Below are 24,645 nucleotides of genomic sequence, written 5' to 3'. Positions count from 1 at the left end.
CTGGCAATGGCAAGGAAAGCGTTTCTGAAGAAGAGAAATTTGTTAACATCGAATATAGATTTATGTATCAGGAAGTCGTTTCTGAAAGTATTTGTTTGGAGTGTAGCCATGTATGGAAGTGAAACATGGACAATAACTAGTTTGGACAAGAAGAGAATAGAAGCTTTCGAAATGTGGTGCTACAGAAGAATACTGAAGATAAGGTGGATAGATCACGTAACTAATGAGGAGGTATTGAATAGGATTGGGGAGAAGAGAAGTTTGTGGCACAACTTGACTAGAAGAAGGGATCGGTTGGTAGGACATGTTTTGAGGCATCAAGGGATCACAAATTTAGCATTGGAGGGCAGCGTGGAGGGTAAAAATCGTAGAGGGAGACCGAGAGATGAGTACACTAAGTAGATTCAGAAGGATGTAGGTTGCAGTACTTACTGGGAGATGAAGCAGCTTGCACAGGATAGAGTAGCATGGAGAGCTGCATCAAACCAGTCTCAGGACTGAAGACAACAACAACAACAATGAACACTTTTCACATTCTCGCAGGCAACGTGGGTGTTAGACCTCTCTTCATGCAAACTCTTAAGGTCCTAGCTCATGTCCAAGGCACCAAACCCGCCTAAAAAAACCAATGATCGATATCTAAAATTTGAATTGTACTGCCGCTTACTATTAGTTACATCAACTTTCAAGCTTCTTCTGTGTTCTGCTATGGTGCGTATAGTGTACCCGCATACCAGAGCAATCGACATAGCTTTTAACACGATAAATATTATCGTTTCAGAGAGAAGAGCGGCAAATGTGACGACCTGGCATGAAGTTGATTCGATAGCAAATGACGAAAACGTGCGGATTTCTCAGGTTATTACTACATATGAACACTTTTCACATTCTCTCGTGCAACATGGGTGCTAGACCCCACTTCATGCAAAATCTTAATGTCATAGCTCACGTCCAAGGCACCAAAGCCGGCTAAAAATTCAATAATCGATACCTAAAACTTGAATAGTACTTCCTCTTACTGTCTATTACCTCAACTTATAAGTTTCGTCTGTGTTCGACTATGGTGCGTATAGTGTCTCCACATCCCACAGTTCGCGACATAGCTTTGCACACGATAAATGAAATCGTTTCAGAGAGAAGAGCGGCAAATGTGACGATATGGCATGAAGTTGATTCGATAGCAAATGACGTAAAACGTGCGGATTTCTCAGGTTTTTATTACATATGAACATTTATCAAATTCTAGCGTGAAACATGGGTGCTAGACCTCCCTTCATGCAAAATCTTAAGGTCCTAGCTCATGTCCAAGGCACCCAAGCCGTTTAAATAGTCAATAATCGATAACTAAAAATTGAATTGTACTGCCGCTTACTATTAGTTACATCAGCTTTCAAGCTTATTCTGTGTTCTGCTATGGTGCGTATAGTGTATCCACATACCAGAGCAATCGACATAGCTTTTAACACGATAAATATTATCGTTTCAGAGAGAAGAGCGTCAAATGTGACAACCTGGCATGAAGTTGATTCGATAGCAAATGACGAAAACGTGCGGATTTCTCATGTTATTACTACATATGAACACTTTTCACATTCTCCCGTGCAAGGAGGGTGCTAGGCCTCCTTTCATGCAAAACCATAAGATCCCAGCTCATGTCAAAGGTACCAAAGCCAGCTAAAAAGTCAGTAATCGATAGCTAAACCGAGAATTTTACTGCCTCTTACTGCCTATTACATCAGCTTAGAAGCTTCTTCTGTGTTCTACTATGGTGCGTATAGTGTCTCCGCATACCACAGCACGCGACATAGCTTTTCACACAGTAAATATAATCGTTTCAGAGAGATGACCGGCAAATGTAACGACCTGTAATGAGGTTGATTCGATAAGAAATGACGAAAAGGTGCGGATTTCTCAGGTTCTTACTACACATGAACACTTTTCACATTCTCCCGTGCAACGTGGGTGTTAGACCTCTCTTCATGCAAACTCTTAAGGTCCTAGCTCATGTCCAAGGCACCAAACCCGCCTAAAAAATCCAATGATCGATATCTGAAACTTGAATTGTACTGCCTCTTACACGCTATTACATCTACTTAGACGCTTCTTCTGTGTTTTACTATGGTGCGTATAGTGTCCCCGCATACCGCAGCACGCGACATAGCTTTGCACACGATAAATATAATCGTTTCAGAGAGAAGAGTGGCAAAAGTGACGTTCTGGCATGAAGGTGATTCGATAGCAAATGACGAAAACGTGCGGATTTCTCAGGTTTTTACTACATATGACAATTTTCACATTCTCCCGCGCAACGTGGGTGCTAGACCTCCATTCATGCAAACTCTTAAGGTCATAGCTCACGTGCAAGGCACCAAAGTCGGCTAAAAAGTCAAAAATCGGTAGCTAAAACTCGAACTGTACTGCCTCTTCCTGGCTATTACATCAGCTTAGAAGCTTCTTCCGTGTTCTACTATGGTGCGCATAGTGTCTCCACATCCGACAGCACGCGACATGGCTATGCACACGATAAATGTAATAGTTTGAGAAATAAGAGAGGCAAATGTGACAACATGGCATGAAGTTGTTTTGATAGCAAATGACGAAAACGTGATGATTTCTCAGGTTTTTATTACATATGAACATTTATCAAATTCTCCCGTGCAACGTGGCTGCTAGACCTCCCTTCATGCAAAATCTTAAGGTCATAGCTAACGTCCAAGGCACCAAAGATGGCTAAAAAGTCAATAATCGATAACTAAAACTTGATTTGTACTGCCATATTCTGGCTGTCGCATCAACTTAGGAGCTACTTCTGTGTACTACTACGGTGCGTATAGTGTCTCCGCATACCACATCTCGCGACATAGCTTTGCACACGATAAATATAATCGTTTCAGAGAGAAGACCGGCAAATGTGACGACCTATAACGAGGTTGATTCGATAGCAAATGACGAAAACGAGCGGATTTCTCTGGTTTTTACCACATAAGAACTCTTTTCACATTCGCCCGTGCAACGTGGGTGCTAGACCTCCCTTCATGCAAAATCTTAAGGTCCTAGCTCATGTCCAAGCCAAAAAAGCCGTCTAAAAAGTCAATAATTTATAACTAAAACTTGAATTGTACTGCCTCTTACTGGCTATTACATCAAATTAGAAGCTTCTTCTGTGTTCTATCATGGTGCGTATAGTGTCTCCGCATACCACAGCACGCGACATAGCTTTGCACACGATTAATGTAATCGTTTCAGAGAGAAGAGCGGCAAATGTGAAAATCTGACATGAAGTTGCTTCGATAGCAAATGACGAAAACGTGAGGATTTCTCAGGTTTTTACTACATATGAACACATTTCACATTCTCCCGTCAACCTAGGTGCTAGACCTCCCCTCATGCAAACTCTTAAGGTCCTAGCTCAATTCCAAGGCAACAAAGCCGTCTAAAAAGTCAGTAATCGATAACTATTGCTTGAATTGTACTGCCTCTTTTTGGCTATTACATCAACTTAGAAGTTTCCTCTGTGTTCTACTATGGTGCGTATAGTGTCTCCGCATACTGCAGCACGCGACATAGCCTTGAACACGGTAAATATTATTTATTTATTTATTTAACCTGGCAAGATTAGGGCCATCAGGCCCTCTCTTACATCAAACGAGGCGTTCTACTTATTTTACAGTCATATGTTTCTGTAGGCATATTAAACTACATCTAATACAAAAAGTGAGATAAACAATTAGAAAGGTGCACCTCGAAAAATACATTACTGAAGTGAAAGATTTAAGATAGGAGTGCTGGCAGCAGGGAGTATGAGGGAGACTCATGGTGAAGGGAGGAGAAGAATAGAGAGACATGATGAAACATAATTAAGGAAAATATAAAGGAAAAGGAGACTGTGTGGCTAATAGAGATAGATGAAGAGGAAGGCATCTCAGGAGCAAGATAGGAGACGCTGGCTTTGCTATTTGACAGATGAGAGGATTGGCCTTGCACATTAATTTTGTGGAGAATTTTATGCGGATGATAGTAGGAAATGCTTCAACTTCTTCTTAAAAGCAACAGGAGATTGAATTTTCTTCAAGGTAAGGGGCAGTTTGTTCCAGAGGCGGACAGCGGCAACTGAGAAGGAGTTCGCAAAAGTTTTTGTTTGTGAGTGGGCACAGTTAGGATACCAGATAAGAGTGACCTCGTGTTTCGATTATAATGGCATGACAGGTTTTTAATCTCTGAAGCTAGGTACCGGGGTGCTTGCGCGATGAGGAGTCGGTGAAGTAGACATAGAGTGTGGTAGTCACGCAGTTTGTCTGGCCGCAGCCACCCTACCTCGGAGTATGAAGCACTAACATGATCATATCAGCGAATGTTGCAGGTGTAACACACACAGGCATTCATGGTTAGCTCTAGCCGTCTTTTGTTTTCACTACTCATGCCTTGTTGAATCACATCACAATAGTGGAGGTTCGGTAGAACGAGTGCTTGCACGAGCTGGCGTTTCAAGTCCTGTGGGAATATGTTCCGAAACTTTTTGAGAGCATAGAGACAAGCAGACGTCTTTCGGCACACTGTGACTGTATTCTCCGCCCAGTTGAAATGCTCGTCCAAAGTTACACCCAAGTTCTTCACTGTTTTCTGATATGGTATTGGAGTACCTTCGAGCAGAATAGGAGGTAGCCGTTCGCGGAAATCTGAACTTATTAATTTCTGATGGGCTATTAAGATTACTTGCGTCTTTTTTGCATTTAATTTAAGCCTCAGGTTTTTCGCCCATGTCACTGCTGAAGACAGATCATCATTCATCAGAGCGATTGCAGTGTTAACGTCTTCAGGTCTGACGCTTAGGTAGAGCTGGAGGTCGTCGGCATAGAAATGCTGTTTACAGGAGCACAAAACCGACGAAATATCGTTGACATATAAAGAAAACAAAAGTGGTCCTAAGACTGATCCTTGTGGCACTCCCGAAGAAACATGTTTCCAGGAAGATTTTTCATTTGCGCAGACAACACATTGCTGTCTGTCTTTTAAGTAGCTAAGAAAACCATCTCATTGAACTATCAGAGAAATTAAGCTGTAGCATTTTTCTGAGTAATATGTCAAAGTTAACAGTGTCAAAAGCTTTGCTGAAGTCCAGTAGCGTCAATATTGTTGCCTTTCGATTGTCGATGGCATATTTCAGGTCATCAGTTACTTTAATTAGAGCAGTGTTTGTGCTGTGATGTTTACGGAAACCGGATTGAAATTTGTCATATAGACTGAATTCATGCAAGTGTTCAGTGATTTGGTCATGAAGAATATATATTCCAGTGTTTTGGAAACAGCAGGCAGTATGCTAATTGGTCGGTAATCACGAGGCAGTTGCGGGTTTTCAACCTTAGGGATGGGTCGAATTATGCTTCTTTTCCATGCAGTGGGGTATATTCCGTTCACGAGGGAAAAATTAAATATGTCAGTTAAGACAGTTACTAAGATATCGGCAACATTCTTAATCATGGTTATACCGATACTGTCGTTGCCTATTACATCAGAAGAAATTCTCATTATTGCTTTTCTTGCCGTATTTGCTGTAACATGTTTTAGATGGAAGGTATCGTTGTTAGTTATTCTGTTTGGGGATTCTTGTGGACAGTAATTATCAGCCGTGCTGGTATTCAGAGGTGCAGAGAAGAATTCATTTAATTCGTTAGCTGTATTATGGTTTCAGAGAGAAGAGCGGCAAATGTGACGATCTGGCATGAAGTTGAATCCATAGCAAATGAAGAAAACGTGAGGATTTATCAGTTTTTTACTATATATGAACACTTTTCACATTCACCCGGGCAACGTGGGGGCTAGACCTCCCGTCACGGAAAACCGTAATGTCCTAGCTCATGTCCAAGGCAACAAAGGCGTCTAAAAATCAATAATCGATCACTAAAACTTCAATTGTACTGCCTCTTACTGGCTATTACATCAACTTAGAAGCTTCTTCCGTTCTACTATGGTGAGTATAGTGTCTCCACATCCCACAGTACGCGACATAGCTTTGCACACGATAAATATAATCGTTTCAGAGAGAAGAGCGGCAAATGTGACGATCTGGCATGAATTTGATACGATAGCAAATGACGAAAACGTGCGGATTTCTCAGGTTTTTACAACATATGAACACTTTTCACGTTCTCCCATGCAACGTGGGTGCTAGACCTCCCTTCATGCTAAATTTTAAGGTTCTAGGTCATGTCCAAGGCACCAAAGCCGTCTAAAAAGTCAATAATCGATAACCAAAGCTTGAGTTGTACTGCCATATTCTGGCTGTCGCATCAACTTAGAAGCTTCTTCTGTGTTCTACTATAGTGCGTATAGTGTCTCCGCATACCACATCACGCGACAAAGCTTTACACACGATAAATATAATGGTTTTAGAGAGAAGAGCGGCAAATGTGACGATCTGGCATGAAGTTGATTCGTTAGCAAATGACGAAAACGTGCAGATTTCTCAGGTTTTTACTACATATGAACACTTTTCACATTCTCGCGTACAACGTGGGTGCTAGACCTCCCTTCATGCAAACTCTTAAGGTCGTAGCTCATGTCCAAGGCACCAAAGCCGTCTAAAAAACCAATAATAGATACCTAAAACTTGAAATGTACTGCCTCTTACTGGCTATTACATCAACATAGAAGCTTCTTCTGTGTTCTACTATGGTGCGTATAGTGTGTCCGATACCACAGCATGCGACATAGCTTTGCACACGGTAAATATAATCGTTTCAGAGAGAAGACCGGCAAATGTGACGACCTATAATGAGGTTGATTCGATAGCAAATAACGAAAACTTGCGGATTTCTCTGGTTTTTACTACATATGAACAGTTTTCACATTCTCCCGTGCAACGTGGGCGCTAGACCTCCCTTCATGCAAAATCTTAAGCTCCTACCTCATGTCCAAATCACAAAAGCCGTCTATAAAGTCAATAATCGATAACTAAAACTTGAATTGTACTGCTTCTTACTGGCTATTACATCAACTTATAGGCTTCTTCTGTGTTCTACTATGGTGCGTATAGTGTCTCCGCATACCACAGCATGCGACATAGCTTTGCACACGGTAAATATAATCGTTTCAGAGAGAAGACCGGCAAATGTGACGACCTATAATGAGGTTGATTCGATAGCAAATGACGAAAACGATCTGATTTCTCTGGTTTCTACCACATATGAATTCTTTTCACATTCTCCCATGCAACGTGGGTGATAGACCTCCATTCATGCAAAATCTTAAGGTCCTAGCTCAAAGCCAAACAAACCGTCTAAAAGTCAATAATCGATAACAAAAACTTGAATTGTACTGCCTCATACTGGCTATTACATCAATTTAGAAGCTTCTTCCGTTCTACTATATTGCGTGTAGTGTCTCCACATCCCACAGTACACGACATAGCTTTGCACACGATAAATATAATCGTTTCAAAGAGAAGAGCGGCAAATGTGACGAACTGGCATGAAGTTGATAGGATAGCAAATGACGAAAACCTGCCGATTTCTCAGGTTTTTACTACATATGAACACTTTTCACATTCTCCCATGCAACGTGGGTGCTAGACCTTCCTTCATGCAATACCTTAAGGCCCTAGCTCATTTCCAAGGCACCATAGCCGTCTAAAAAACCAATAATCGATAACTAAAACTTGAATTGTAATGCTTCTTACTGTCTATTACATCAACGTAGAAGCTTCTTCTGTGTTCTACTATGGTGCGCATAGTGTCTCCACATTCCACAGCGCGCCACATAGCTTTGCACACGATAAATGAAGTCGTATCAGAAAGTAGAGCGGCAAATGTGACAACCTGGCATTAAGTTGATTCGGTAGCGAATGATGAAAACATGCGGATTTCTCAGGTTTTTACTACATATCAACACTTTTCACATTCTCCCGTTCTACGTGGGTGCTATACCTCCCTTCATGCAAAATCGTAAGGACGTAGCACATGTCCAAGGCACCAAAGCCGTCTAAAAAGTCAATGATCGATAAATAAATTTTGAATTGTACTGCCTCTTACTGGCTATTACATCAACTTAGAAGCTTCTTCTGTGTTCTACTATGGTGCGTATAGTGTCTCCGCATACCATAGCACGGGACATAGCTTTGCATACGATAAATGTTATCGTTTCAGAGAGAAGAGCGGAAAATCTGACGACCTGGCATGAAGTTGATTCGATAGCAAATGACGAAAACCTGCCGATTTCTCAGGTTTTTACTACATATGAACACTTTTCACATTCTCCCATGCAACGTGGGTGCTAGACCTTCCTTCATGCAATTCCTTAAGGTCCTAGCTCATTTCCAAGGCACCATAGCCGTCTAAAAAACCAATAATCGATAACTAAAACTTGAATTGTACTGCTTCTTACTGTCTATTACATCAACTTAGAAGCTTCTTCTGTGTTCTACTATGGTGCGCATAGTGTCTCCACATCCCACAGCGCGCCACATAGCTTTGCACACGATACATGAAATCGTTTCACAAAGAAGAGCGGCAAATGTGACAACCTGGCAGTAAGTTGATTCGGTAGCGAATGATGAAAACATGCGGATTTCTCAGGTTTTTACTACATATCAACACTTTTCACATTCTTCCGTTCTACGTGGGTGCTATACCTCCCTTCATGCAAAATCGTAAGGGCGTAGCACATGTCCAAGGCACCAAAGCCGTCTAAAAAGTCAATGATCGATAAATAAATTTTGAATTGAACTACCTCTTACTGGCTATTACATCAACTTAGAAGCTTCTTCTGTGTTCTGCTATGGTGCGCATAGTGTCTCCACATCCCACAGCGCGCCACATAGCTTTGCACACGATTAATGTAATCGTTTCAGAGAGAAAAGCGGCCAATGTGAAAATCTGGAATGAAGTTGATTCGATAGCATAAGACGAAAACGTGCGGATTTCTCAGGTTTTTACTACATGTGAACACTTTTCACATTCTCCCGTGCAACGTGGGTGCTAGACCTCCCTTGATGCAAAATCTTAAGGTCCTAGCTCATGTCCAAGCCAAAAAAGCCGTCTAAAAGTCAATAATCGATAACTAAAACTTGAATTGAACTGCCTCTTACTGGCTATTACATCAACTTAGAAGCTTCTTCTGTGTTCTACTACGGTGCGTATAGTGTCTCCGCACACCACAGCATGCGACATAGTTTTGCACACGGTAAATATAATCATTTCAGAGAGAACACCGGCAAATGTGACGACCTCTAATGAGGTTGATTCGATAGCAAGTGACAAAAACTTGCAGATTTCTCTGGTTTTTACTACATATGAACAGTTTTCACATTCTCCCGTGCAACGTGGGTGCTAGGCCTCCCTTCATGCAAAATTGTAAGGTCCTAAAACATGTCCAAGGCATCAAAGCCGTCTAAAAAGTCAATAATCGATAACTATTACTTGAATTGTACTTCCTCTTACTGGCTATTACATCAACTTAGAAGTTTCTTCTGTGTTCTACTATGGTGCGTATAGTGTCTCCGCATACTACAGCACGCGACATAGCTTTGAACACGATAAATATTATAGTTTCAGAGAGAAGAGCGGCAAATGTGACGATCTGGCATGAAGTTGAATCCATAGCAAATGACGAAAACGAGAGGATTTATCAGGTATTCACTACATGTGAACACTTTTCACATTCTCCAGTGCAACGTGGGGGCTAGACCTCCCGTCATGGAAAACCGTAAGGTCCTAGCTCATGTCCAAGGCACCAAAGCCGTCTAAAAGGTCAATAATCGATAACTAAAACTTGAATTGTACTGCCTCTTACTGGCTATTACATCAACTTAGAGGCTTCTTCCGTTCTACTATGGTGCGTGTAGTGTCTCCACATCCCACAGTACGCGACATAGCTTTGCACACGATAAATATAATTGTTTCAAGGGGAAGAGCGGCAAATGTGACGATCTTTCATTAGGTTGATTCGATAGCAAACGACGAAAACGTGCCGATTTCTCAGGTTTTTACTACGGATGAACACTTTTCACAATCTCGCGTGCAACGTGGGTGCTAGACCTCTCTTCATGCATCTCTTAAGGTCCTAGCTCATGTCCAAGGCACCAAAGCCGTCTAAAAAGTCAATAATCGATAGCTAAAACTTGAATTGTACTGCAGCTTACTGGCTATTACATCAACTTATAGGCTTCTTCTGTGTTCTACTATGGTGAGTATAGTGTCTCCACATACCACAGCACGCGACATAGCTTTGCACACGATATATATAATCGTTTCAGAGAGGGGAGAGGCAAATGTGACGATCTGGCATGAAGTTGATTCGATAGCAAATGACGAAAGCGTGCGGATTTCTCAGGTTTTTACTACATATGAACACTTTTCACATTCTCCCATGCAACGTGGGTGCTAGACCTCATTTCATGCAAAATCTTAAGGTCCTACTTATGTCCAAGCCAAAAAAGCCGTCTAAAAAGTCAATAATACATAACTAAAAGTTGAATTGTACTGCCTCTTACTGGCTATTACATCAACTTAGAAGCTTCTTCTGTGTTCTACTATGGTGCGTATAGTGTCTCCGCATACTACAGCACGCGACATTGCTTTGCACACGATTAAAATAATCGTTTCTGTGAGAAGAGCGGCAAATGTGAAAATCTGGTATGAAGTTGATTGGATAGCAAATGACGAAAACGTGCGGATTGCTCAGATTTTTACTACATATGAACGCCTGTCACATTCTCCCGTGCAACGTGGGTGGTAGACCGTCCTTACTGCAAACTCTTAAGGTCTTAGCTCATGTCCAAGGCACCAAAGCCGTCTAAAAAGTCAATAATCGATAACTATTACTTGAATTGTACTACATATGAACGCCTGTCACATTCTCCCGTGCAACGTGGGTGGTAGACCTTCCTTACTGGAAACTCTTAAGGTCTTAGCTCATGTCCAAGGCACCAAAGCCGTCTAAAAAGTCAATAATCGAAAAGTATTACTTGAATTGTACTGTCTCTTACTGGCTATTACATCAACATAGAAGTTTCTTCTGTGTTCTAATATGGTGCGTATAGTGTCTCCACATACTACAGCACGTGACATAGCTTTGCACACGATAAATATAATAGTTTTAGCGAGAAGAGCGGCAAATGCGACGATCTGGCATGAAGTTGATTCGATAGCAAATGACGAAAACGTGCCGATTTCTCTGGTTTTTATTACATGTGAACACTTTTCACATTCTCCCGTGCATCGTGGGTGCTAGACTTCCCTTCATGGAAACTCTTAAGGTTCTAGGTCATGTCCAAGGCACATAGGCCGTCTAAAAAGTCAATAATCGATAACCAAAACTTGAGTTGTCCTGCCTATTTCTGGCTATCACATCAACATAGAAGCTTCTTCTGTGTTCTACTATGGTGCGTATAGTGTCTCTGCATACCACAGCACGCGACATAGCTTTACACACGATAAATATAATCGTTTCAGGGAGAAGAGCGGCAAATGTGACGATCTGGCATGAAGTTGATTCGATAGCAAATGACGAAAGCGTGCGGATTTCTCTGGTTTTTACTACATATGAACACTTTTCACATTTTCCCATGGAACGTGGGTACTAGACCTCCCTTCATGCAAACTCTTAAGGTCGTAGCTCATGTCCAAGGCACCAAAGCCGTCTAAGAAGTCAATAATCCATAACTAAAATTTGAATAGTAATGCTTCTTACTGGCTATTACATCAACTTATAAGCTTCCTCTGTGTTCTACTATTGTGCGTATAGTATCTCCGCATACCACAGCATGCGACATAGCTTTGCACACGATAAATATAATTGTTTCAGCGAGAAGAGCGGGAAATGTGGCGATCTGGCATGAAGCTGATTCGACAGCAAATGACGAAAACGTGCTGATTTCTTAGGTTTTTACTACATGTTGGCACTCTTCACATTCTCCCATGCAACGTGGGTGCAAGACCTCATTTCATGCAAAATCTTAAGGTCCTAGCTCATGTCCAACGCACCAAAGCCATCTAAAAAGTCAATAACCGATAACTAAATCTTGAATTGTACTGCTGCATACTGGCTTTTACATTAACTTAGAAGCTTCTTCTGGGTTCTACTACGGTCTGTATAGTGTCTCAGCATACCACAGCACGCGACATAGATTTACACACGATAAATATAATCGTATCATTGAGAAGAGCGCCAAACGTGTCGATCAGGCATGAAGTTGATTCGACAGCAAATGACGTAGACGTACGGATTTCACAGGTTTTTTCTACATAAGAACACTTTTCACATTCTCCCATGCAACGTCGGTGCTAGACCTCCCTCCATGCAGAACCTTAAGTTACTAGCTCATGTCCAAAGCACCAAACCCGTCTAAAAAGTCAATAATCGATAAATAAAACATGAATTGTACTAGTGCGAACTGGCTATTACATCAACTTAGATGCTTCTTCTGTCTTCTACTATGGTTCGTATAGTGTCTCCGCATACCACAGCACGCGACATAGCTTTGCACACGATAAACATAATCGTTTCAGAGAGAAGAGCGGCAAATGTGGCGATAATGCATGAAGTTGATTCGACAGCAAATTAGGAAAACGTGCGGATTTTTCAGGTTTTTACTACATATGAGCACTTTTTACATTCTCCATGCAACGGGGGTGCTAGACGTCCCTTCATGCAAAATCCTAAGGTCCTAGCTTATGTCCAATCCAAAAACGCCGTGTAAAATGTCAATAATACATAACTAAAACTTGAATTGTACTGCCTCTTACTGGATATTACATCAACTTAGAAGCTTTTTCTGTGTTCTATTATGGTGCGTATAGTGTCTCCGCATACCACAGCACGCGACATTGCTTTGCACACGATTAATATAATCGCATCTGTGAGAAGAGCGGCAAATGTGTTAATCTGGCATGAATTTGATTGGATAGCAAATGACGAAAACGTGCGGATTGCTCATGTTTTTATTACATACGAACGCTTGTCACATTCTCCCGTGCAACGTGGGTGGTAGACCTCTCTTATTGCAAACTCTTAAGGTCTTATCTCATGTCCAAGGCACCAAAGCCGTCTAAAAGGTCAATAATCGATAACTATTACTTGAATTGTAGTGTCTCTTACTGGCTTTTACATCAACTTAGAAGTTTCTTCTGTGTTCTACTGCCGGCCGCGGTGGTCTAGCGGTTAAGGCGCTCAGTCCGGAACCGCGCGACTGCTGCGGTCGCAGGTTCGAATCCTGCCTCGGGCATGGATGTGTGTGATGTCCTTAGGTTAGTTAGGTTTAAGTAGTTCTAAGTTCTAGGGGACTGATGACCACAGCAGTTAAGTCCCATAGTGCTCAGAGCCATTTGAACCATTTTTTGTGTTCTACTATGGTGCGTATAGTGTCTCTGCATACCACAGCACGCGACATAGCTTTACACACGTTAAATATAATCGTTTCAGGGAGAAGAGCGGCAAATGTGACGATCTGGCATGAAGTTGATTCGATAGCAAATGACGAAAGCGTGCGGATTTCTCTGGTTTTTACTACATATGAACACTTTTCACATTTTCCCATGGAACGTGGGTGCTAGACCTCCCTTCATGCAAAATCTTAAGGTCCTAGCTCATGTCCAAGCCAAAAAAGCCGTCTAAAAATTCAATAATTCGTAACTAAAACTTGAATTATACTGCTTCTTACTGACTATTACATCAACTTAGAAGTTTCTTCTGTGTTCTACTATGGTGCGTATAGTATCTCCGCATACCACAGTACGAGACATGGCTTTGCACACGATAAATCTAATAGTTTCAGAGAGAAGATCGTGAAATATGGCGATATTTCATGAAGTAGATTCGATAGCAAAAGACGAAAACGTGCTGATTTCTCAGCTTTTTACTACATATGAACACTTTTCCCATTCTCCCGTGCAACGTGGGTGCTAGACCTGCTTTCATGAAAAATCTTAAGGTCCTAGCTCACATCGAAGGCACCAAAGCCGTCTAAAAAGTCAATAATCGACAACTAAAACTTGAATTGTACTGCCTCTTACTAACTATTACACCAACTTAGAAGCCTCTTCTGTTTTCTGCTATGGTGCGTATAGTGTATCCACATACCACAGCACGCGTCTTAGCTTTGCACACGATAAATATAATCGTTTCAAGGAGAAGAGTGGCAAATGTGACGATCTGGCATTAGGTTGTTTCGATAGCAAATGACGAAAACCTGCCGATTTCACAGGTTTTTACTACGGATGAACACTTTTCACATTCTCGCGTGCAACGTGGGTGCTAGAACTCTCTTCATGCACCTCTTAAGGTTTTAGCTAATGTCCAAGCCACAAAAGGCGTCTAAAAAGTCAATAATCGATATCTAAAACTTAAATTGTACTGACACTTACTGGCTATTACATGAGCTTAGAAGTTTCTTCCGTGTTCTACTATGGTGTGTATGGTGTCTCCGCATACCACAGCACAGGACGTAGCTTTGCACACGATAAATATATTCGTTTCAGAGACAATAGCGGCAAATGTGGCGATCTGCCATGAAGTTGATTCGATAGCAAATGACGAAAACGTGCGGATTTCTCAGGATTTTATAACATATGAACACTTTTCACATTCTCGCGTGCAACGTGAGTGCTAGACCTCCCTTCATGCAAACTCTTAAGGTCGTAGCTCATGTCCAAGGCACCAAAGCCGTCTAAAAAGTCAAAAATCCATAACTAAAATTTGAATAGTAATGCGTCTTACTGGCTATTACATCAACTTATAAGCTTCCTCTGTGTTCTACTATTGTGCGTATAGTATCTCCGCATACCACAGCATGCGACATAGCTTTGCACACGATAAATATAATCGTTTCAGCGAGAAGAGCGGGAAATGTGGCGATCTGGCATGAAGCTGATTCGACAGCAAATGACGAAAACGTGCGGATATCTTAGGTTTTTACTACATGTTGGCACTCTTCACATTCTCCCATGCAACGTGGGTGCAAGACCTCATTTCATGCAAAATCTTAAGGTCCTAGCTCATGTCCAACGCACCAAAGCCATCTAAAAAGTCAATAATCGATAACTAAATCTTGAATTGTACTGCTGCATACTGGCTTTTACATTAACTTAGAAGCTTCTTCTGGGTTCTACTACGGTCTGTATAGTGTCTCCGCATACCACAGCACGCGACATAGATTTACACACGATAAATATAATCGTATCATTGAGAAAAGCGCCAAACGTGTCGATCAGGCATGAAGTTGATTCGACAGCGAATGACGTAGACGTACGGATTTCAAAGGTTTTTACTACATATGAACACTTTTCACATTCTCCCATGCAACGTCGGTGCTAGACCTCCCTCCATGCAGAATCTTAAGTTACTAGCTCATGTCCAAAGCACCAAACCCGTCTAAAAAGTCAATAATCGATAATTAAAATATGAATAGTACTCGTGCGAACTGGCTATTACATCAACTTAGATGCTTCTTCTGTGTTCTACTATGGTTTGTATAGTGTCTCCGCATACCACAGCACGCGACATAGCTTTGCACACGATAAACATAATCGTTTCAGAGAGAAGAGCGGGAAATGTGACGATCAGGCATGAAGTTGATTCGACAGCAAAGGACGTAAACGTGCCGATTTCTCAGGTTTTTACAACATATGAACACTTTTCACATTCTCCCGTGCAACGTTTCTGCTAGACCTCCCTTCATGCAAAATCTTAAGGTCCTCGCTCATGTACAAGCCACCAAAGCTGTCTAAAAAGTCAATAATCGATAACTAAAACTTGAATTGTACTGCCTCTTACTGGCTATTACATCAACTTAGAAGCATCTTCTGTGTTCTACTATGGAGCGTATAGTGTCTCCGCATACCACAGCACGCGACATAGCTTTGCACATGATAAACATAATCGTTTCAGAGAGAAGAGCGGCAAATGTGGCGATCATGCATGAAGTTGATACGACAGCAAATTAGGAAAACGTGCGGATTTGTCAGGTTTTTACTACATATGAGCACTTTTTACATTATCCCATGCAACGTGGGTGCTAGACCTCACTTTATGCAAAATCGTATGGTCCTAGCTCATGTCCAAGGCACCAAAGCCGTCTAAAAAGTCAATAATCGATAATTAAAACTTGAATTGTACTGCTGCTTACTGGCTATTACATCAACTTAGAAGCTTCTTCTGTGTTCTACTATAGTGCGTATAGTGTCTCCGCATACCAGAGCATGCGACATAGATTTGCACAAGGCAAATATAATCATTTCAGAGAGAAGAGTTGCAAATGTGACGATCTGGCATTGAGTTGATTCGATAGCTGGTGACAAAAATGTGCGGATTTCTTAGGTTTATACAACACATGAACACATTTCGCATTCTCCCGGGCAACGTGGGTGCTAAACCTCCCTTCATGCAAAATCGTAAGGTCCTAGCTCATGTACAAGGTACCAAAACCGTCCAAAAAGTCAAAAATCGATAACTAAAACTTGAATTGTACTGCACCTTACTGGTTATTACTTCAACTTAGAAGCTTCTTCTGTGTTCCACTATGGTGCGTATAATGTCTCCGCATACCACTTCACGTGACATAGCTTTGCACACGAAAAATATAATCGGTTCAGAGAGAAAAGCGTCAAATGTGACGAACGGTCATGAAGTTAATTAGATAGGAAATGACGAAAATGTACGGATTTCTCAGCTTTTATACTACATATGAATACCTTTGACATTCTCCTTTGCAACGTGGGTGCTAGTCCTCCCTTCAGGCAAGATCGTAAGTTCCTAACTAATGTCCAAGGCACCAAGCCGTCTAAAAAGTCAATAATCGATAACAAAACTTGAATTGTACTGCTGCTTACTGGCTACTACATCAACTTAGAAGCATCTTCTGAGTTCTACTATGGTGCGTATAGTGTCTCCGCATACCACTTCACGTGACATAGCTTTGCACACGAAAAATATAATCGTTTCAAAAAGAAGAGCGGCAAATGTGACGATCTGGCATGATGTTGATTCGATAGCAAATGACGAAAACGTGCGGGTTTCTCAGGTTTTTACTACATATGAACACTTTTCACATTCTCCGGTGCAACGTGGGCGCTAGACCTCCCTTCATGCAAAATCTTAAGGTCCTAGCTCATGTCCAATGCACCAAAGCCGGCTAAGAAGTCACCAGTCGATAACTGAAATTTGATTTGTACTGCCCCAACTGGCATTTACATCAACTTAGAAGCTTCTTCTGTGTTCTACTATGGTGCGTATAGTGTCTCCGCAAACCACAGCACGCGACATAGCTTTGCACACGATAAATACACTCCTGGAAATTGAAATAAGAACACCCTGAATTCATTGTCCTAGGAAGGGGAAACATTATTGACACATTCATGGGTTCAGATACATCACATGATCACACTGTCAGAACCACAGGCACATAGACACAGGCAACAGAGCCTGCTTAATGTCGGCACTAGTACAGTGTATATCCACCTTTCGCAGCAATACAGGCTGCTATTCTCCCATGGAGACGATCGTAGATATGCTGGATGTAGTCCTGTGGAACGGTTTGCCATGCCATTTCCACCTGGCGCCTCAATTGGACCAGCGTTCGTGCTGGACGTGCAGACCACGTGAGACGACGCTTCATCCAGTCCCAAACATGCTCAGTGGGGGACAGATAAGGAGATCTTGCTGGCCAGGGTAGTTGACTTACACCTTCTAGAGCACGTTGGGTTGCACGGGATAGATGCGGACACGCATTGTCCTGTTGGAACAGCAAGTTCCCTTGCCGGTCTAGGAATGGTAGAACGATGGGTTCGATGACGGTTTGGATGTACCATGCACTATTCAGTGTCCCCTCGACGATCGCCAGATGTGTACGGCCAGTGTAGGAGATCGCTCCCCACACCATGATGCCGGGTGTTGGCCCTGTGTGCCTCGGTCGTATGCAGACCTGATTGTGGCGCTCACCTGCACGGCGCCAAACACGCATACGACCATCATTGGCACCAAGGCAGAAGCGACTCTCATCGCTGAAGACGACACGTCTCCATTCGTCCCTCCATTCACGCCTGTCGCGACACCACTGGAGGCGGGCTGCACGATGTTGGGGCGTGAGCGTAAGACGGCCTAACGGTGTGCGGGACCGTAGCCCAGCTTCATGGAGACGGTTACGAATGGTCCTCGCCGATACCCCAGGAGCAACAGTGTCCCTAATTTGCAGGGAAGTGGCGGTGCGGTCCCCTACGGCACTGCGTAGCATCCTACGGTCTTGGCGTGCATCCGTGCGTCGCTGCGGTCCGGTCCCACGTCGACGGGCACGTGCACCTTCCGTTGACCACTGGCGACAACATCGATGTACTGTGGAGACCTCACGCCCGACGTGTTGAGCAATTCGGCGGTACGTCCACCCAGCTTCCCGCATGCCCACTATACGCCCTCGCTCAAAGTCCGTCAACTGCACATACCGTTCACGTCCACGCTGTCGCGGCATGCTACCAGAGTTAAAGACTGCGATGGAACTCCGTATGCCACGGGAAACTGGCTGACACTGACGGCGGCGGTGCACAATTGCTGCGCAGCTAGCGCCATTCGACGGCCAACACCGAGGTACCTGGTGTGTCCGCTATGCCGTGCGTGTGATCATTACTTGTACAGCCCTCTCGCAGTGTCCAGAGCAAGTATGGTGGGTATGACACTCCGGTGTCAATGTGTTCTTTTTTCCATTTCCAGGAGTGTATAATCGTTTCAGAGAGAAGAGCAGCAAATGTGACGTTCTGGCATGAAGTTAATTCGATAGCGAATGAAGTAAATGTGCGGCTTTCTCAGGTTTTTACTACACGTGAATACTTTTCACTTTTTCATAGGCAACGTGGGTGCTAGACCTCCCTTCATGCAAAATCTTATGGCCCTAGCTCATGTCCAAGGCACCAAAGCCGTTTAAAAAGACAATAATCGATAACTAAAACTTGAATGGTACTGCCTCTTACTGGCTATTACATCAAATTAGAAGCTTCTTCTGTGGTCTACTATGCTGAGTATAATGTCTCCGCATACCACAGCACGCGACATAGTTTTGCAGAAGATAAATATAATCGTTTCAGAGAGAAGAGCGACAAATGTGACGATCTGGCATGAAGTTGATCTGCCAGGCAATGTCGAAAACGTGCGGATTTCTCAGGTTTTTACTACATATGAACACTACTCGCATTCTCCCAAGCAACGTGGGTGCTAGACCTCAATTCATGCAAAATCTTAAAGACCTAGCTTATGTTCAAGGCACCAAAGCCATCTAAAAAGTCAATAATCGATAACTAAAGCTTTAATTGTACTGACTATTACATCAAATTAGAAGCTTCTTCTGTGTTCTACCATGGTGTGTATAGTGTCCCCGATAACCATAGCACGCGAAATAGCTTTGCACACGATAAATATAATCGTTTCAGAGAGAAGAGCTTCAAATGTGATGTTCTGGCATGAAGTTGATTCGATAGCGAATGAAGAAATTCTGCGGCTTTCTCAGGTTTTTTACTACATATGAACACCATTCACATTCTCCCATGCGACGTGGGTGCTAGACCTCCCTTCATCCAAATTCTTAAGGCCCTAGCTCATGTTCAAAGCACCAAAGCCGACTCAGAAGTCCACAATCAATAACTGAAACTTGAACTGTACTGCATCTTATTGGCTATTACATCAACTTAGAAGCTTCTTCTGTGTTCTACTATGGTGCGTATAGTGTCTCCGCATACCACAGCACGCGACATTGCTTTGCACACGATAATATAATCGTTTCAGAGAGAAGAGCGGCAAATGTGACGTTCTGGCATGAAGTTGATTCGATAGCAGTTGAGGAAATCGTGCGGATTTCTCAGGTTTCTACTACATATGAACAATTTTCACATTCTCCCGTGCAACGTGGGTGCTAGAACTCCCATCATGCAAAATCTTAAGGTCCTATCTCATGTCCAATGAACCAAAGCCGTCTGAGAAATCAATAATGGATAACTAAAACTTGAATTGTACTGCCTCATACTGGCTATTACATCTACTTAGAAGCTTCTTCTGTGTTCTACTATGGTGCGTATAGTGTCTCCACATAGCACGCGACTTAACTTTGAACTTTGCACACGAAAAATATAATCGTTTCAGAGAAAAGAGCGCAAATGTGATGATCTGGCATGAAGTTGATTCGATAGCAAATGACGAAAACGTGCGGATTTCTCAGGTTTTTACTATATATGAACACTTTTCACATTCTCCGTTGCTACATCGGTGCTAGACCTCCCTTCATGCAAAATCGTAAGGTCCTAGCTCATGTCGAAGGCACCACAGCCGTCTAAAAAGTCAATAATCGATAACTAAAACTTGAATTGTACTGCCTCTTACTGGCTATTATATCAACTAATAAGCTTCTTCTGTGTTCTACTATGGTTCGTATAGTGTCTCCGCATACCACAGCACGTGACATAGCTTTGCACACGATAAATATAATCGTTTCAGAGAGACGAGCGGCAAATGTGACGATCTGGCATGAAGGTGATTCGATAGCAAATGACGAAAACGGGGGGATTTCTCAGTTTTTTACTACATATGAACACTTTTCACATCCTCCCGTGCAACGTGGGTGCCAGACCTATCTTCATGCAAAATCTTAAGGTTCTAGCTCATGTGCAATGCACCAAAACCAGCTAAGAAGTCAACAATCGATAACTAAAACTTGAATTGTACTGCCTCTTACTTGCTTTAACATCATCTTAGAAGCTTCTTCTGTGTTCCACTATGCTGCGTATAGTGTCTCCGCAAAACACAGCACGCAACAAGCTTTGCACACGATAAATATAATCATTTCAGAGAGAAGAGCTTCAAATGTGACGTTCTAGCATGAAGTTGACTCGATAGCGAATGAAGAAAATTTGCGGCTTTCTCAGGATTTTACTACATATGAACACTTTTCACATTCTCCTATGCAACGTGGGTGCTAGACCCCCCCTTCATGCAAAATCTTAAATACCTAGCTCATGTCCAAGGCACCAAAGACACCTAAAAAGTCAATAATCCATAACTAAAGCTTTAATTGTACTGACTATTACATCAACTTAGAAGCTTCTTCTGTGTTCTTCTATGGTGCGTATAGTGTCTCCGCATACCACAGCAAGCGACATAGCTTTGCATACGATAAATATAATCGTTTCAGAGAGAAGAGCTGCAAATGTGACGATCTGGCATGAAGTTGATTCGATAGCAAATGACGAAAACGTCCGGATTTCTCAGGTTTTCACTACATATGAACACTTTTCACATTCTGCCGTGCAACGTGGCTGCTAGACCTCTATTAAGCAAAATCGTAAGGTCCTTGCTCATGTCCAAGGCATCAAAGCCGTCTAAAAAGTCAATAATCGATAGCTAAAACTTTAATTGTACGATCTGGCATTAAGTTGATTCGATAGCAAAAACGAAAAGGTGCGGATTTCTCAGGTTTTTACTATATATGAACACTTTTCACATTCTCCGGTGAAACGTGGATGCTAGACCTCCCTTCATGCATAATCTTAAGGTCATAGCTCATGTCCAATGCACCAAAGCCGGCTAAGAAGTCAACAATCGATAGCTGAAACTTGAATTGTACTGCCTCTTACTGGCTTTTACATGAATTTAGAAGCTTCTGCTGTGTTCTACTATGGTGCGTATAGTGTCTCCGCAAACCACAGACCGCGACATACCTTTGCACACGATAAAAATAATCGTTTCAGAGAGAAGAGCTTGAAATGTGACGTTCTGGCATGAAGTTGATTCTCCAGCAAATGACGAAGACGTGTGGATTTCTCATGTTTTTCTACATATGAACACTTTACACATTCTCCCACGCAACGTGGGAGCTAGAACTCACTTCATACAAAATCTTAAGGTCTTAGCTGTTGTCCAAGGCACCAAAGCCGGCTAAAAAGTCAATAATCGATAACTAAAACTTGAATTGTACTGGCTGTTACTGGCTATTACATCAACATAGAAGATTCTTCTGTGTTCTACTATGATGCGTATAGTGTCTCCGCATACCACAGCACGCGAAATAACTTTACACACGATAAATATAATCTTTTAAGAGAGAAGAGCGTCGAGTATGATGATCTGGCATGAAACCCATTCGATAGCAAATGACGATAACGTGGGGATTTCTCAGGTTTTACTGCATATGAACACTTTTCACAAGCACCCATGCAACGTGGCTGTTAGACCTCCCTTCATGCAAACTCTTAAGGTCCTACCTCTTGCCAAAGGCACCATAGCCGGCTAAAAAGTCAATAATCGATAACTAAATCTGGAATTGTACTGCCTCTTACTGGCTATTACATCAACTTAGTAGCTTTTTCTGTGTTCTTCTATAGTGCGTATAGTGTCTCCGCCTACCACAGCACGCGACATAGCTTTACAAACGATAAATATAATCGTTTCAGAGAGAAGAGCTTCAAATGTGACGATCTGGCATGAATTTTATTTAATAGCAAATGATGAAAAAGTGCGGATTTCTCAGGTTTTCACTACATATGAACACTTTTCACATTCTCCCGGGAAACGAGGGTGCTAGAACTCCCTTCATGCAAAATCGTATGGACCTAGCTGATGTCCAAGGTAACAATGCCGTCTAAAAATTCAATAATCGATAACTAAAGCTTCAATTGTGCTGCATCTTACTGGCTATTACATCAACTTAGAAGTTTCTTCTGTGTTCTTCTATGGCGCGTGTAGTGTTTCCGCATACCACAGCACGCGACATAGCTTTGCACACGATAAATATAATCGTTTCAGAGAGAAGAGTGCAAATGTGACGATCTGGCTTGAAGTTGATTCGATAGCAAATGACGAAAACGAGCTGATTTCTCAGGTTTTTACTATATATGAACACTTTTCACATTCTCCGGTGCAACGTGGAAGTTAGACCTCCCTTCATGCAAAATCTTAAGGTCGTAGCTCATGGCCAAGGCACCAAAGCCGTCTAAAAAGTCAATTATCGATAACTAAAACTTGAATTGTACTGCCTCTTACTGGCTATTACATCAACTTAGTGACTTCTTCGGTGTTCTACTATGGTGCGTATAGCGTCTCCGCATACCACAGCACGGGACATAACTTTGCACACGATAAATATAATCGTTTCAGAGAGAAGAGCTTCAAATGTGACGTTCTTTCATGATGTTGTTCCGATAGCGAATGATGAAAACGTGTTGATTTCTGAGGTTTCTAATACATATGAACACTTTTCTCATTCTCCCGTGCAACGAGGCTGCTAGACCTCCGTTCATGCAAAATCTTAAGGTCCTAGCTCATGTACAAGGCACCAAAGCAGTCTAAAAAGTCAATAATCGATAACTAAAACTTGAGGTGTACTGCCTCTTACTGGCTATTACATCAACTTGGAATTTTCCTCTGGTGAGTATAGTGTCTCCGCATACCACAGCACGTGACATAGCTTTGCTCACAATAAATATAATCGTTTCAGAGAGAAGTGCTTCAAATGTTACGTTCTGGCATGAAGTTGATACCATAACAAATGATGAAAACGGGCGGATATTTCAGGTTTTTACTATATATGAACACTCTTCACATTCTACCGGGCAACGTGGGTGCAAGACCTCCGTTCATGCAAAATCTTAAGGTTCTAGCTCATGTCCAAGGCACCAAAGCAGTCTAAAAAGTCAATAATCGATAACTAAAACTTGAATTGTACTGCCTCTTACTGGCTATTACATCAAATTAGTAGCTTCTTCTGTGTTCTACTATGGTGCGTATAGTATCTCCGCATACCACAGCACGCGACATAGCTTTGCAAACGATAAATATAATCGTTTCAGAGAGAAGAGCTTCAAATGTGACGTTCTGGCATGAAGTTGATTCGATAGCGAATGACGAAAATGTGTTGATTTCTCAGGTTTTTACTACATATGAACACTTTTCACATTCTCCCGGGCAACGAGGGTGCTGGAACTCCCATCATGAAAATCATAAGGTCCTAGCTGATGTCAAAGGCACCAAAGCAGTCTATAAAGTCAATAATGTATAAATAAAACTTAAATTGTACTGCTTCTTACTGGCTATTACATCAACTTAGAAGCTTCTTCTGTGTTCTACTATGGTGCATATAGTATCCCCGCATACCACAGGACGCGACATAGCTTTGCACACTATAAATATAATCGTTTCAGAGAGAAGAGCGGCAAATGTGACGATCTGGCATGAAGTTGATACGCCAGCAAATGACGAAAACGTGCGGAATTCTCAGGTTTTTACTACATATTAACACTTTTCACATTCTTTCGTGCAAAGGGGGTGCTAGGCCTCCGTTCACGCAAAATCGTAACGTCCTAGCTCATCTCCAAAGCACCAAAGCCGTGTAAAATTCAATAATCGATATTTAAAACGAGAATTGAACTGCCTCTTACTGGCTATTACATCAACTTAGTGACTTCTTCGGTGTTCTACTATGGTGCGTATAGCGTCTCCGCATACCACAGCACGGGACATAACTTTGCACACGATAAATATAATCGTTTCAGAGAGAAGAGTGGCGAATGTGACGATCTTTCATGTAGTTGATTTGCCAGCAAATGACGAAAACGTGCGGATTTCTCATGTTTTTACTACATATGAACACTTTTCACATTCTCCCGTGCAACGTGGCTGCTAGACAAC

Source organism: Schistocerca gregaria, chromosome 1 (assembly GCF_023897955.1).
Source record: "Schistocerca gregaria isolate iqSchGreg1 chromosome 1, iqSchGreg1.2, whole genome shotgun sequence".
Lineage (NCBI taxonomy): Eukaryota > Metazoa > Arthropoda > Insecta > Orthoptera > Acrididae > Schistocerca > Schistocerca gregaria.
Note: the sequence above shows the minus strand (reverse complement) of the source record.